This window comes from Muscardinus avellanarius (assembly GCF_963383645.1).
Source record: "Muscardinus avellanarius genome assembly, chromosome: 10".
Taxonomy (NCBI): Eukaryota; Metazoa; Chordata; class Mammalia; order Rodentia; family Gliridae; genus Muscardinus; species Muscardinus avellanarius.
In genome coordinates this window covers 87,966,419-87,983,181 of record NC_137796.1, presented here as the reverse complement: position 1 = coordinate 87,983,181, position 16,763 = coordinate 87,966,419, and positions in this window count along the sequence as shown.

Below are 16,763 nucleotides of genomic sequence, written 5' to 3'. Positions count from 1 at the left end.
CAACAACAACAAAAGAAACCCAACTTTTTATTGGTGCATTATATTCATACATCTTAATGGGGTACAAGATGGTATAGGCATACATGCAAACATCACTTATTTAGCCCTTCCCCAGTTCACACCCCATTCCCTCCCCCCTCTCTTATGTTTGGCTTACTGATTATATGTTTTTGAATGTATATCGTGGACATAAGGGAATTTCCCTCTTTCCCCCGCCCACCCCCCTCAGGTTGCCTTACTCGCTTGTCTCTGGTCTCTCCTTCTTTGTCTAGAGTTCTTCCTCCTATTACCCCTTTTCTTCCTAGGTTCCACATATTAGGGAGAGCATCCAATTTTTTAGTTTTTATGACTGACTAATTTCACTTAGCATAGTGTTCTCTGATTCCATCCATTTCCCTGAAAATGGCATAATTTTGTTTTTCTTTATGGCTGAGTAAAATTCCATTGTGTACATATCCCATAGTTTTGTACTCCATTCATCTGTTGATAGACATCTTGTAAATTATTCTAGAACAGAAATGTTTCTTTCTTGCAGGAAGCATAAGTAATCATTAAAAAAGTAAGATTCTGCCGGGCGTGGTGACGCACGCTTGTAATCCCTGCGCTTGGGAGGCTGAGACAGGAGGATCGCGCAGGTTCAAAGCCAGCCTCAGCTACTTAGTGAGGCTCTCAGCAACTTCGTGAGAGCCTGTTTCCAAATAAAATATAAAATAGGACTGGGAGTGTAGCCTGGAGGTAGAAGGCCCCTGGGTTCTATCCCCAGTACCACACACAAAAAAATTTTTTTAAAGTAAGATTCTGATTCATACATCAATGGGAGTGTGAATTAATAGAGGCAGATGACACAGATTGATAAAAAGAATAGATTACAAGAGTCAAAGCAATAGGAGGTGAACTTTGTATCTCTTGTCTTTCAAAATATAATCAAGCCATTTTATAACACTGAAATCAAAGGAAAGGACCATTATCTTACCCTAGGAAAGTGTTAGCTATCTGGGGTTTTAGTGAGGAAGTTATTTTTTCTTTTTGCAGGGAAGGGGGTGTAGTGGGGTTGAAATCAGGGGCATTTTACCTCTAAGCTTTACTCCCAGCCCTATTTTTTATACTTTATTTTTATACAGGGTCTCACTAAGTTGCAGAGGGCCTTACTAAGTAGTTGGGGCTGGCTGTGAACCTACCATCCTCCTGTCTCAGCTTCCCAAGTACTGAAATTACAGGCGTGTGCCGCCACGCCCAGCTTAGTGAGGAAGTTTCATGTGGTAGTGCTCCATATGCATATAGTGTATTATGTTATAAACTATGTAGAAGACTGAAAAGGATAAGATATAAGTACCTTCCAAGAACCGACAGCTAATTACTCAAAGAAATCAATCCAGTCATAGCCATAATTACTTGGCAATTGAAAATCCATTAATTCATCCAAAGTTCCTACTTTTGAGGAGCTCACAGATTAATTAGCCATATAATATAAGAGGTAGTATGAAAGAGGTAAGTGCAGTGGCGTGAGAAAGGACACCCAATGGCATGTGTGGCAGAAAGCTGTCAGGACTGCTACTGAGGATGGGTGGGGTTGTTAAACAGAGAGGTGCAGAAGACACCGTGAATGTGGATGGGGTTATTAAACAGAGAGGTGCAGAAGGCACCGTGAATGTGGAGGGTTAGGTAGGGCAGGGATGCTTCAGGGCGATGAAAGCAACATTGGGTGAGGGGAGAGAATGGGCAAGAGAGAGAGAGAAAGAGAGGGAGGAAGAGAGAGAGAGAGAGAGAGAGAGAGAGAGAGAGAGAGAGAGAGTGTGTGTGTGTGTGTGTGTGTGTGTGTGTGTGTGTGATGGTGGTGGGGATTGGGGCTGGATCATGAAGGGTCTTGAATGCTATGGTGAGAATTTTTTTTTTTTTTTTTTTTTTTAGAGAAACGGGAAGTCTTTGAAGGCTTTTAAGCAGGGGAATGTCCTATATATATTTTGCATTTTAGAAAGATCACTTCTGAAACAGTATAGTGAGTGAACTCATTGAAGGAAGTCAGAACTCAGAGTCAGGGAGACCGGCTAGTAGGTCGAGGAGTTGTTCTTATGATGAGGCGTGAAGGTGAGAATAAAAGCCAGGCCAGCAGGGGAAGAAAGGGAGGGGAGTAGATGAAACAGAGATAAAAGAAGTGTCAGGACTTTGCTAGTTACCTGGGGAGAGGTTACGGGAGAAGCTTGGGATTTTAGCCTGGGAATCCAGGAGGAAGTGGTTCATTGCCCAGCAGAGGGACTAGGGGAGTGTGGGAGAGAAACTAGGAAGACATGCATTTTCATGGTGGTTGAATCTGACATGCCCAAAACAGCCGGATAGAGTTGTTCCTTTGCCTTTGAATGGTCAAGCTGAGATTTGGGATAGAAGTCTTGGTTGTAAATGGATTTGAGAGTCAATCAGAGATGAGAAGGGCTGGCTATAGATGAAACAGGATGAGTATTGGAGTATGAGTGAGGGAATACAGTAATATAAATTAATCTTTTGTCATTGTGCTTTGTGATGTTTGCCGTGTGTGTGTGTGTGTGTGTGTGTGTGTGTGTGTGTGTGTGTTTGTGTGTGTGTCTTTTACTGGGGACGAAACTCAGGGGACTTCTTCCTCCCCAGTTCTATTTTTAAATGAGTTTTTTATGTGGAACAAAAAATAGAGCTAACAACCCCAGCCCTATTTTTAAATGTATTTTTTTATTTCTAAACAGGGTCTTGCTAAATTTCTGAGAGCCTCACTAAGTTGCTGAGGCTAGCCCTGAGCCTGCAGCAATCTTCCTGTCTCAGCTTCCCAAGTACTGGGATTGCAGGCGTGCACCCAGTCGTAGAAAAACTATTTTTCTCCTGCTATAATTTTTTTTTTTTTTTTTTTTTTTTGCGGGTCTGGGGATGGAACCCAGAGGCATTTGACCTCCGAGCTTACACTCCCTGCCCAATTTTTTATTCTTTATTTTATTTATTTTATTTTTTATTTTTTATTTTTATTTTTTTGGGTGGTACTGGGGTTTCTAGAAGCCCTTCTACCTCCGGGCTACACTCCCAGACCTATTTTTATACTTTTTTATTTGGAAACAGGGTCTCTTAAGCCAGCACGGCTGGCTTCGAACCTGCGCGATCCTCCTGTCTCTGCCTCCCAAGCGCGGGGATTACAAGCGTGCGCCACCACGCCTGCCCTTATTCTTTATTTTTGAAACAGGCTCTCACTGAGTTGCAGAGGGCCTCACTAAGTAGCTGAGGCTGCCCGCGAACCATGATCCTCCAATCTCAGCCTCCCAAATGCTGAGATTACAAGCGTGCGCCACCATGCCTGGCTTTGCTATAAATTTTATAATTACTTTGTTGATTCAAAGAACAAATTCTGTTTGGCCAATGATTGAAATTGCAAACTTTTCTCATTTCTTCCAGATTACTTTGCTTCTGTTTACTTGTAGTTTCTTGTTTCATTTTTGATGTTCATTTGTTGAATAATTGCTTTGTTTCAGAGGACCTTATAGGTATTTCAAGAAGATCTAGAAAATGAGATTCACTAATTCCTTATTCATTTGTAAATTCTATCCACTCTTCATGTCTCCACTGCATTCTAGAAGATGTGAGTGGGCTTTCATTTGTGCTTTAAAGTAGCTTATAGTCCAGTGGAGTAGACTAACCACAATATAGTGCTATGAGGGTGCAAACCGAGATGTTCTACCAAGGGGTTAGAGGTTGCAGAAGAGTTGACTTGGGGCTGGAAGATGGGGAGCGCGTGGCCAGGAAAGAAAGAGAGTAGCAAGGAGCTGAGTGTAGAAAGGGAGAAAGGAATGTGGAAGGAGACGAGAGGCCAGGGCTGGAGGCGCCCGGCGCAGGCGGGCAGGCTCCTCCACGGGTGCGGGAGGGGAGCAGAGGACCACGAAGCCACCCTGCAGGTGGCTACTTGGTTGCGACAGCAGCCCCGGGAAAGGGAACCTGCAGCTGTTCTTTTTCCTTTGCCATCTCCCCTAGTCTGTTTCCTCTCATAATTGCAACTCCAATTACTTATGAAAAAGTTTGATTATCATCACCCCTGTTTTATAAATGAGAGTACTGTGTTAGTCAGCTTTTTGCTGCTGTGATGAGTAGCAGAGAAAATCAGTTTATAGGAGGAAAGATTTATTTTGGCTCAGATTGTAGTCCCTGGTCTTCTGGCTTCAAGGCAGAAGCATCATGGTAGAAGGGCATGCAGTTCTACCATGTCAGCTAATAGCTGCCAGGAAGCAGAGAAGACTGGGCTGGGGACAAGAATGCCCTTCCAGGGCAGCCTGTGACCTCCTGCCTCCAGCCATGCCCGACCGCATGCAGCTCCCAGTCGTCCCTTCAGCCATGAGTGGGTTAACCCACAGAGGGTGTCTGAACCCTCAGGATCTGTTCACTTCCCCAAAGCTCTGCTCTGAACATGTCTGTCTTAGACACCCAAGTCTTCAACACAGGAGGCCTTGAGGGGCAGGCCGAGATCTGAACACAGTAAGAACCATCATTAAGTGATTTATGTACTGTCGTCTGACCAATAGTAGTCAGGTCTTCTGATTCTACCAAATTAGACTTTTTTTTTTTACATTAATTCAGTGCTGTGTTTTCTTCTTTTTCTTTTCTAGGGTGTGTGTGTGTGTTGCTGGGGATTGATTCCAGGGGTAGTCTACCTCTAAGCTACATCACCAGCCCTATTTTTAAATCTTTTTTAAAATTTGGAAACAGGGTCTTGCTTAAGTTGCTGATACTATCCTCAAACTTGGGATCCTCCTCTCTCAGCCTCCCAAGTACTGGGATGACAGGCTTTTACCACCATTCTCAGCTTTTTTTCTAGTTAATTTTAATTCTGATAGTTATGAAGTTGGTAGAAAAATGGCATAAACTTGAGTTACCGAAAGATAATTTGAGCAAATTTTCTTTCTTTGTTTTTTGTCATAGGTGGTTTAAACAGCTTATAAATTTGAGCCTGAAGAATCTAGAAGAGGAACAGGTTAACCAACAGTGGATTTGCTTATAGGTTTGAGGAGGTTGGAACTTGGTAACTTAAGCTTTTAATTTTGTTTTAATTTTTTTGTGGTACTGGGGGTGGAACCCAGGTACAGTCTACCTCTGAGCTACACCCCCAGCCCTATTTTTTATTCTTTAATTTGAAACAGGGTCTCACTGAGTTGCCAGGGGCCTTACTAAGTAGCTGAGGCTGTGCACACACCGAAATCCTCCTGAAGCAAATCCCAGACATCATTTCACTTCATTTGAACTTTTAAAAACGTTTAACGTGTACTCCTGTTTCTGTTTAACGTGTACTCTTGTCTCCACTTGTATCCTAGACATGGGGTCTAGTTCTCGGTATTTGACTCGCTCTTTTTCCTTGTGACCATGGAGTTCACTGAACAATATTGTTCTATTAGGAAGATTAGTCCCAGCTGACTTTCAGAGACTGCCAGTCGTGTATGCCATAGCCGTCTTGTCACTTGCTGCTTGTTAGTGGGTCTACTGCCAGTCTCAGTTTGCTGCTAGGAAGAGGTGTTTCCATATTCATGCTCTGATCATGAGCAGATGCAAGAATGGATCTTGCAATAATGAGTGCAATTTGAGCTGAGTGGCCTGTAATCCCAGGTACTTAGGAGGCTGAGAGACAGGAGGATCACAGGTTTGAGGCCATCCTCAGCAACTTAGTGAGTTCTTGTTTTAAAAAAAAAAAAAAAAGCCTGGCATGGTGACATATGCTTGTAATCCCAGTACTTGAGAGGCTGAGACAGAAGGAAAAGAAAGGATAAAAAAATAGTGCTGGGGAGTGTAGCTTGGAGGTAGAATGGTCCTGGGTTCCATTACCAGTACCACAAAGAAAATAAATAAGAGCCAGTCCTGGTGGCGCATGCTTGTAACCCCAGCATTTGGGAGGCTGAGACAGGAGGATCACGGTTTGTGGACAGCCTCAGCTATGTAGTGAGGCCCTCCGCAACTCAATGAGACCCTGTTTCAAAATAAAAGAATAAAAATACAGGACTGAGGGTGTAGCTCAAAGGTAGAATGCCCCTGGGTTCCATCCCCAGTACTGCAAAAATAAATAAATTAATAAATAAATAATTTAATTAAAAAACTTTTAAGGGCTAGGTTTGTAGCGCAGAGGTAGTTCAGTACTCCTCTCAAAAAAAGAATGCCTTTGGTTCATATTTGAAGTTCCTTCTGAATGACAAAACTGTCATTCAAAATTAACCTCTGGACACTTATTCATTGGCAAGTTTAAACATGATACCATTATTTTTACTTTTGTTTACAAGCTAGCAGTAGAGGGAGAAGCCAGCTACGGACTGGACTTTAGACAAAAGGTAAAGTCGCGTTGGCTATTGCTATTTGCCACATTGGTTGGCATCATGAATGGGCACGAGAAGAAGCTCATGATTAACCTTGGGAAGGAGCTAATGATTGACAAAGGGAAGAAAGGCTTCAGGGGGACCCTTGCATCTGTTATTTATTTCCTTTTTGGGGGTGGGTATTGAGGATTGAACCAAGGGGCATTCTACCTTTAAGCTATACCCTTAACCCTTTTCATTTTTTATTTTGAAACAAGGTCTTGCTGTCCATGAACCTGTGATCCTCCTGTTTTAGCCTCTCAAGTACTGAGATTACAGGTGTGTGCCACCATGCTGGGTTTGTAGTTTATCTTTTATTGGCACATTTTCCCAGGGTCTCCTTGGACCCAGAATGTGGTGAGTGTGCACACGAGTACATATGCCTGGGCCTGTGTATGCAGTGAATGTTGGACCTTGCTGACTACTGGCCTCTATTTCCTATATTTATTGACCTATGCTGGGTGTGTTTTTTGGGGGGATTGGTACTGGAGATTGAACACAGGGGCCCTTTACCACTGAGATATACCTACAGCTTTATTTATTTATTTATTTATTTACTGCGGTACTGGGGTGGAACCCAGGGACATTCTTCCTTTGAGCTATGCCTCCAGCCTTATTATTATTATTATTTTTTTTGGTGGTAGTGGGGTTCCTGGAAGTCCTTCTATCTCCGGACTACACTCCCAGACCTATTTTATTTTTGGAAACAGGGTCTCTTAAGCCAGCACGGCTGGCTTCAAACCTGCGCGATCCTCCTGACTCCGCCTCCCAAGCGCGGGGATTACTAGCGTGCACCACCATGCCCGGCTCCGGCCTTATTTTTTAAAAATACTTTATTTTTTATTTTTTTGTGGTACTGAGAGTGGAACCCAGAGGCTTTTCTACCTCCGGGCTACATTCCCAGACCTATTTTATACTTTATTGGAAACAGGGTCTCACTAAGTTGCTGAGAGCCTCACTAAGTAGCTGAGGCTGCCTCAGCACTATTTTATATTCTTTATTTTGAAACAGGGTCTCACTGAGTTGCAAAGGGCCTCACTAAATAGCTGAGGCTGTCTGCGAACCCAGATCCTCCTGTCTCAGCCTCCCAATTGCTCAGATTACAGGTGTATATTACCATGCTTGGCATTTTGTTGAGACAGAGCTTTGCTGAGGTTCTTAGGCTGGCCTTGAATTTGTGATCCTCCAGCCTCAGCCTCCCAAGTTGCTGGATTACAGGCCTGCACCAAACTGCCTGGTCCAATGCTTTTGTGTGTGTGTGTGTGGTACTAAGGATGGAACCCAGGGGCATTCTTACTTCCAAGCGACACCCCTAGCCCTATTTTTTATTCTTTATTTTTAAACAGGGTCTTACTGATTTGGAAAGGGACTCACTAAGTAGCTGAGGCTGGTTTCAAACCTGTGCAATTCTCCTGTCACAGCCTCCCAAATGCTGGGATTACAAGCGTGTGCCACCTCTCCCGGCTCTAAATATTTGGAAACTTAATTTCTGAGTCTAAACTTTGTGGTGTGTGTGTGTGTGTGTGTGTGTGTGTGTGTGTGTGTGTGTGTGTGTGTTACTGAGGATTGAACTCGGCCTCACACATGCTAGGCAAGTGCTATACCACTGCGCTACATCCCTGTCCCCCCCATGCTATTTTTGAGTAGCGATCTTACTTTTTGTGTGTGTGTGGCACTGGGTATGGAATCCAGGGGCATTCTACCTCCGTGTTACACCCCCAGCCCTATTTTTTATTCTTTATTTTGAAACAGGGTCTCACTGAGTTGCAAAGGGCCTCACTAAGTAGCTGAGGCTGGCCTCGAACCCTGATCCTCCTATCTCAGCCTTAGTCTTTTTATTTTGAAACAGTGTCTCAGTGAGTTGTGAAGGGCCTAGCTAAGTAGCTGAGGCTGTCCAAGAACTTCCATCCTCTGGTCTCAGCCTCCCAAATGCTGGAATTATAAGCGTGCACCACCATGCCAGGCTGAGTAGCAATCTTACTTTATAAATTTGCAAAGATTGGGGCTAAGAGTGTAGCTCAGTGATAAAAACTCTTGCCTAGCATGGGTGAGGCCCTAGTTTGATCTCTAGCACTGCAGAAATACTTAAATTTTAAAAAGGAAAAAGAAAAAAACTGCAAAGATCTAAGTATAGAAGTATAATGTCAGCGCTCTTTCTCTAAAGCTTTATTTCTGGGAGTCTATTTCATTTGGCCTACTGGAAAAGAGCAGTCCTATTAATAGAAATTTCTCAGATATGCTTATTACAGTTTTTCAATGCTTTTTATTTCCCCTGAAGATAAAAATGAGACTAACCGTTTTAGTGTTTCATTCAAGCTCAGCCTCTTGTTCTGTAAATAACCTTGTTGGGAAATTATTGATACCAGTTATCTGAAAACCCAGTGAGGTGGTATTTTAGGTAATGGAAAGAGGCGTGTGTGTGTGTGTGTGTGTGTGTGTGTGTGTGTGTGTACATATGTACATATACACTTCCATGCACATAATAGTCGAATTTATATGTTCAGATCAGCTTTTTCTGTACTTTCTTTTTAAATTAAAGGGCTACTTTTTGGGGGCTGGGCATGATGGTGTATACCTATTATCCCAGCTACTGAGGAGGCTGAAGAAGAAGGATTGCAAATTCAAAGCCAGCCTCAGCAACTTAGTGAGACCCTTTCTCAAAGTAAAATTAAAAGGACTGGGTAAATTGAGGACAGCCTCAGCTACTACTTAGTGAGGCCCTTTGTAACTCAGTGAGACCCTGTTTCAAAATAAAGAATAAAAACTAGGGCTGGGGTGTGGCTCGGAGGTAGAATACCCCTGGGTTCCATCCCTAGTACCAAAACAAACAAAAAAAAAAGGGCTGGGTAAGTACCTGTTCTTGGTAAAAGATATTAGATTCTGGCTATATTTTGAAAGTAGAGCCAATAGAATTTTAGTTTCTCTTCTAAAAGTTTAAGGAAGTGTGCAAAGATGTTTGTACATATAAGACTATTTGTTACAGTGGTTTCTTTTTTCTTTTTTTTCTTTTTTTTTTTTTTTTGCAGTATGGGGAAGAGAACACAGGGGCATTTAGCCTACAAGCTACATCCCCTGCCCAATTTTTTTTATACTTTATTTTGAAACAGGGTCTCACTAAGTTGTGGAGGGTCTCATTAAGTAGCTGAGGCTGTCTGCGAACCGCGATCCTCCATTCTTAGCCTCCCAAATGCTGGGATTACAAGTGTGTGTGTGTGGTACTGGGGATGGAACCAAGGAGCATTCTGCCTCTGAGCTCTTCCCCCAGCCCTATTTTTTTTTCTTTATTTTGAACCAGGGTCTCTAAATTGTGGAGGGCCTCACTAAGTAGCTGAGGCTGGCCACGAACCTGTGAGCCTCATGTCTCAGCCTCCCAAGTACTTGGATTACAAGTGTGTACCACCATGCCCAGCTCCATTCACTCTCTTTTATAAAAGTTATAATTATTAATGCATATTAGTTGTATACATTTTGGGGCTTCACTGTAACCCTTCCATTTATGCATATATCAAGCTTTGATCATATCTCCTCCTGCCCCTTTACTACTTTCAGATTATCTATCTTTCTGTCTACCTACCTACCTACCTACCTATCTTGGGGTTTGAACCCAAGTGCCTTCTACCTCCATGCTAAACCCTCAGCCCTATTTTTCATTCTTTATTTTGAAATGGTCTCATTAAATTGCAGAGGGCTTCACTAAATAGCTGAGGCTGGCCACAAACTTGTGATCCTCTTGTCTCAGCCTCCCAAGTACTGGGATTACAAGCATGCACCACTTTTCCCAGCTCATCTTCCATAATTTTTGAAGTGTTCCCTCCCTTTCTGTTTTATGGAATAATTTGAGAAGCAGATTTCTTTAAAAGTCTGGTAAAATTCAGCTGTGCATCTGTCTGGCCCTGTCCTTCCTTTTTTTTTTTTTTTTTTTTTTTGCAGGTCTGGGGATGGAAAATTTGACCTCCAAGCTACATCACCTGCCCAATTTTTTTATACTTTATTTTGAAACAGGGTCTCTCTGAGTTGCGGAGGGCCTCACTAAGTAGCTGAGGCTGTCCACAAACCATGATTCTCCAGTCTCAGCCTCCCAAATGCTGGGATTACAAGCGTGCGCCACCACGCCCAGCTCTGTCCTTCCTTTTTATTGGGAGATTTATTACTGCTTCAGTCTCATTGCTTGTTATGAATCTGTTTGTTTGTCATCATCATCATTTGTGGTACCTGGGATGTGACCCAGGGACTTTCTGTCTCAGAGCTACACCCCCAGCTCTATTTGATTCTTTTTTTTTTTTTTTTTTTTGAAACAGGTTCTTACTAAGTTGCAGAGGGCCTCACTTAGTTGCTGATGCTGGCTTTGAACCTGTGATCCTCCTGTTTCAGCCTGCCAAGTACTGAGATTACAAGCATGAGCCACCACACCTGGCTGTTTAGTTGTTTGTTTTTCCTTTAACTTCTTGGTTGAGTTTTGGTAGGTCATATGTATCTAGAATTTTGTCTATTTCTTTTAAATTTTCCAGTTTACTGGCACATATTTTTTGAAACATTTTAATAATCCTTAATGATTCAGTGGTATCTGTTGTAATATCTTCCTTTTCATCTCTAATTTTATTTACTGGGGCTTCCTTTCTCTTCTGGCTAGTTTGGTTAGGATTTATTAATATTGTTTATCTTTTTGTCTTTTTTGGACTGAGGATTAAACCCAGAGGTATTCTACTTCTGAGTTACACCCCTAAGTCCATTATATTTTTTTCTTTTGAAATAGGTCTTGCTAAGTTGCTAAGGCTGGCTTCAAACCTGTGCTCCTCCTGTCTTAGACTCCCAAGTACTGGGATTGCAGGCTTTGTTTATCTTTTTAAAGGATAAGCTTTTAGCTGGGCATAGTGGTGCACGCTTGTAATCCCAGTACTTTGAAGACTGAAACAGGAGGATCGCAGGTTCAAGGCCAGCCTCAGCTACTTAGGCCCTGTACAACTCTGTGATATGCTGTTTCAAAATAAAGAGTAAAATAGGCTTGGGTGTATTTGGAGGTGGAATGCTCCTGGATTCAATCCCAGTACCATTACCACCACACACACACACACACACACACACACACACACACACACACACACAATCAGCTTTGTTTATCTTTTAAAAGAGTCAGCTCTGTTTTTTGATCCTTTGTATTTTTTTCAGTCTCTATTAATTTCAGCTTTGCTGTTTATTATTTCTTCTATTGATTCTGAGTTTGGTTTGCCTTTGTTTTTCTAAGCCCTTGAGATGTATTATTAGATTATTTACTTGTGAATCTTCCATATTTTTACTGTAGACATACAAAGCTGTAAAGTTCTCTCCTAGAATGATTTCGCTAATATACCTTGTTCCCATTTTCATTTGATTGCAGGAATTCATAACGCCCTTCCTCCAGTTTCTTCAGTGTTGAATTATAACAGTTCTTGATGTATTCTGAATACAAGTCTAGATACAAGTCCTTTGTCGGATATATTATTTATAAATATTTTCTCCTGTTTTTTGGCTTGTTTTTCATTTTGTTGATAATGCACAGAATCTTATAATTTAATGAAGTCTAGTCTTTTTTTATTTGTCACGTGTACTTTTGGTGTTGTATCTAAGAAATTCTTGCTAATGAACTCAACCCTGTGAAAATTTACACATGTTTTCTTCTAAGAGTGTTATAGTTTTAGCTCTTGCATTTAAGTCTCCGGCTCATTTTGAATGATGAATGAATTTGGATTTCTGGATTGTATACGTTGGTAACCAACTTTATCTTCTGTGTGTTGATATCCAGCTGTTTCCACACCATTTGTTGAAGAGCACTCTTCTCTGAATTGTCTTGGCACCCGTGCCAAAAATCAATTTACCGTAAATGCAAGGTTTTATTTCTAGACTTACAATTCTATTCCAGTTATCTGTAGGTCTACATTTATTCCAGTCCTACATTGTCTTCATAAAAGTTATCAGTATCTATTGGAGTCTCTAGCCAGCATGGTAGCACACACCTATAAACCTAGGACTTGGGAAACTGAGACAGGAGGATCGCAGGTTCTAGACCATCCACAGCAATTTAGAAAGGCCCTCAGCAACTTAGTGAGATCCTGTTTTAAAAAAATTAAGGCTGGGGATGTAGTTACAGTTATTCACCCCTGAGTTCAACCTCCACTACCACAAACAAAACCAAACTTGGAATCACTGATGGACGCAGTAGTGCACACTTATAATCCCAGTATGCGGGAGGCTAAGAATAGAGGATCACAGATTCAAGGCAGTGCACGACAACTTAATGAGACCTTGTTAAGAAAAAAAAGAAAAAAGCTGGGCATGGTGGCCTGTGCTTGTAATCCCAGTACTTGGGAGGCTGAAATAAGAGAATTCCAGGTTCGCAGCCAGCCTCAGCAGCTTAGTGAGGCTCTCTGCAATTCAATTTAGTGAGACCCTGTTTCAAAATAAAACATAAAACTAGCTCAGAGGTAGAACACCCCCGGATTCAATCTCCAGCATCACAGTGGGGAAAAATAGAATCACTAATGTCAAACCCTAACAAAGTGGATCTGGAAGGTCAGGAAGGAAGGACCTCATGTATCTATGCCTAGAGTGAAAAGGAATTCCTCAGAATAGCTTATTCCAGATAAACCACCTGACAGGGACATTTGCTTAATAATGGCTGCCTCCTTCAGTGACCCAGTGCCATTTCTTGGAACAAACCAGTTGTCTTTGTTTCAGTGTTTTGTTTTTGTTTTTGTTTTTGCAGATCTCTCATTTAAAAAATCATCTTTAAACAGAACTGTGGCAGTTAGCTCACAGGCTTGTAATTCCATATTTGGGAGGCTGAGACAAGAAGATTGAAAATTCGAGGCCAACCTCACTCAGCAACTTGGGAGGCTCTGCTACAAAATAAAATACAAAATAGGGCTCAGGGGCATAGGTCAGTGACAGAATGCTCTTGGGTTCAATCCCTAGTTCCGCACACATACAAACTTCCCCTTTGTCTCAGTCCTCGCATGGTGTATGTTCTTGCATGGTCCCTGTGTCCTGGATTGCAATCCCTGGTGTTCCCAAATAACGTCTTTGCTTTGAAGAGTCCACATGTCTGTTGATCATTTTAAGTTGGCATCTTCATTACCATAATTGTGTAGTTTTGAAACTGGAAAGTATGAGTCCTCCAATTTGTTCCTTTTCAAGATTGCCTAGTGTGAGGTTTTATAGACCTAGTTTGGAGAACTATTTGCTTAAAATATTTGTTAGTCACATTTTGTTACACATCATAAAATTTTATAACCCAAACGTGATCCACAGGATTTGTGATCCAGCCCTGACCAGTTTCCTCTCTCACCCGCTTTCTGTCTCACTCACCGCCCTGCAGCTCCATCAGCCTGTTCGCCACTGTCTGGGGCCTTATAGCGCCTCCCGGCGCGTACGTTTACCTGGTCATTTACTTCTGCTTGGAACGCTGTTCCCTTCACTTACCTAGCTCCTGCGTACTCTTCAAATCTTAGCCTCACTGCCTTGTTGGAGGGAGGGGATACTGGAGATTGAACTCAGAGGAGCTCTACCACCAGGCTATACCCTCATCCCATTTTTCTTTTATTTTGGAACAGGTTCTTACCAAGTTGCACAGGTCTCAAATCTGTGATCCTCCTGCCTCAGCCTGGGATTATAGGAGTGAGTCACCATGCCCAGCTCTAAGTACCATTTTATTTATTTATTTGTTTGTTTGTTTGTTTATTTATTTATTTGTGGTACTGGGGATTGAACCCAGGGGCATTCTACCTCCAAGCTATACCCCAGCCCTATTTTATTATTATTATTATTTTTTTATTGTCAAGTTATTTTTTTTTATTGGTGCACTGTATTCATACATCATAGTGGGATACAGACTTTTGTAGACATACATGCACACATCGCCCAGTCAGCCCCCACCCGATCCCCACCCCATTCTCTCCCCATCCCTCCCTCCCATGCTTGGCTTAGTGGTTGACATCTAGTATTATAGCAATTTATCCAAAATTAAAAATGATAATCTCACATAACAGTTCCATTTGTCTGATACCAAGCTTTTGATGACTTAAAGATAACATTTCAATATTTCTTTTTACTTTCTTTCTTACCAGAGAATATTTTTTTCTATTTTTTTTAGGTGAAACTATCATATATTTATATATTTATTTTTCAGAAAAAAACTCTATCCTAATATGGAATATGGACTCTAGATACCCAAAACGATCTTGAAAAAGAACAAAGCTAGAAGGTATATATTTTCTGATTTCAAACCATATAAAGCTACAATAATTTAAACAGTGTAGTACTATTCTAAAGGCAGATATATAAACCATTGGAGTTAAATAAAAGCCTAGAGCTAAATTCTTCCCTATATTGTCAAATTATTTTTGACAAGGTTTCCACGAACATTTGGTGGTAGAAATAATAATATTTTAACTAAATATTGTTGAAACATAATAATTACATGGAAAAGAATAAAGTTGGACCCTTACCTAATCCCATATACAAATATTGACTCAAAATAGATAAAAGACCTAAATATAAATCTTAAGACTATAAACTTTTAGGAGAAAATCTGGGTCATAAAACCTCACAACACTGAAATTGGCAGTGATTTCTTGGATATGATTTCAATGGCACAGGCAACAGAAGAGTATACAAACTCCCTAAAAAAAAAAAAAAATATTGTATATCCAAAGACAATGTAAACAGAGTTAACAGTTACTAATAGAATGGGATAAAATATTTCCAAATGTTATATCTGAAGGTATATTAATATTCCAACTAGAAATCCTAAAAATTAACAACAATAAAGGCAAACAATACCATTTAGAGATAGGTAAAAGACTAACATAAATAATGAATCTCCACAGATAACCAATCTTAGTTGACTGTTGGATGGAAACTCTTGTTTCTCTGGTTCTGGTGTGTGTTACCTATTTCTTCTTTGTAGTTAATCTCTTTGAGTATTTTCTCTAGTGCTGGTTTTGAAGACAAAAATTCCTTCAGTTTCTGTTTGTCATGGAAGCTTCTTATTTCTCCATCTAATTTGATAGAAAGTTTTGCTGGGTAGGAAATTTTTTTAGCTGGATGTTGTTTTCTTTCAGAGTTTGGAATATGTTACTCCAAGCCTTTCTGGCTCTCATGACTTGGTTTGGGAAGTCTGGAGTGATTCTAATTGGCTTGCCTCTGAATGTCACTTGGCCCTTTGTTTTTGTTGCCTTTAAGATTCTTTGCTTGGCTTCCACATTGGTCATTTTGACAATTATGTGGCGTGGGGATCCTCTTCTCCGATCCTGTCTAAAGGGAGTTCTATAAGTTTCCTGGACCTGTGTATCAACCTCTTGCTCTATGTCTGGAAAATTTTCTGCTATTACTTCCTTGAAGAGATTGTTGATCCCTTAGGTTTCACTTTCTTTTCCCTCCTCTATTCCAATTATTCTTAGGTTAGCTCTCTTAAAATGGGCCCATATTTCTTCAATATCAGATTCCTGCTGTCGGATATTTTTTCCTAGATTAGAAACTATGCGTTCATTTTTGGAATGATCATCTTCTAAGAGCGAGATTCTGTTCTCCATGTGGTCTAATCGGTTATTTGTGCTTTGAATTGAGGTCTTTACTTCATTAATTGCATCCTTTATCTCTTTTTGGCTCTCTCTGAGTTCTTTTCGAAGCACCTCTATTATTTCTACAGTTATTTTTCTGATTTGATCTTCTGGAAATCTCTGATTTTCTGTTTTATCGGGTTCTGATGTTGTGGGGTTGTGGGCATTCATTGCTCCAGTATTATTCCTCTTTCCCATGATTTCGGAAGTTTGTGCCTTCTCTGGGTTCTTCCCTTGGGTCACTAAGACTTCACTTAAGGTGTTCTGGATCTCGAGTCTGTAGTATCTCAGACCCCACTACTCCTTTGCTGGGTTGTATCACAGAGTCTCCGACCCAGAGAGTCGATAGAGGCTGCTTTAGACTATAGGGGGTGCCAGGTTGCGCGTTCTCCTATGGTGTGATATCTCTGCCACCACCCCTCCCCCACTGGGTCAAGTCCCAGGGAGTACAGTACTGGGATTTCTCCTCTGTGGCCCGCAATTTGACTCACTGTTCTTGAGTACGCAGATGTAGCTATACTGGATTCGGTGAATTCTCTGCTGCCGCCGCCGGTGGCAATATGGCGCCACTGCCACGCCCTCGGCCGTGAGGCTGGCGTATATTTCTTCTTGGTTTTGATTTCTACTCTGAATCCCTGCGGCGTGTGCTGAGCTCAGCCACTGGGAGCTTTAGATTTTACCTGCGCCGAGAAATCCCGCCTGGCTGTTCCGCAGTGGCTCACCTCGGCTTGCTGTAGCCGACCGGTGAAGTCATCGCTGCCGCCGGCAGTATGGCGCTGCTGCCGCGTCCTCGGGCGTGAGGCCGGTTATCTCCTCTGTGGCTCTGAGCTCTGTT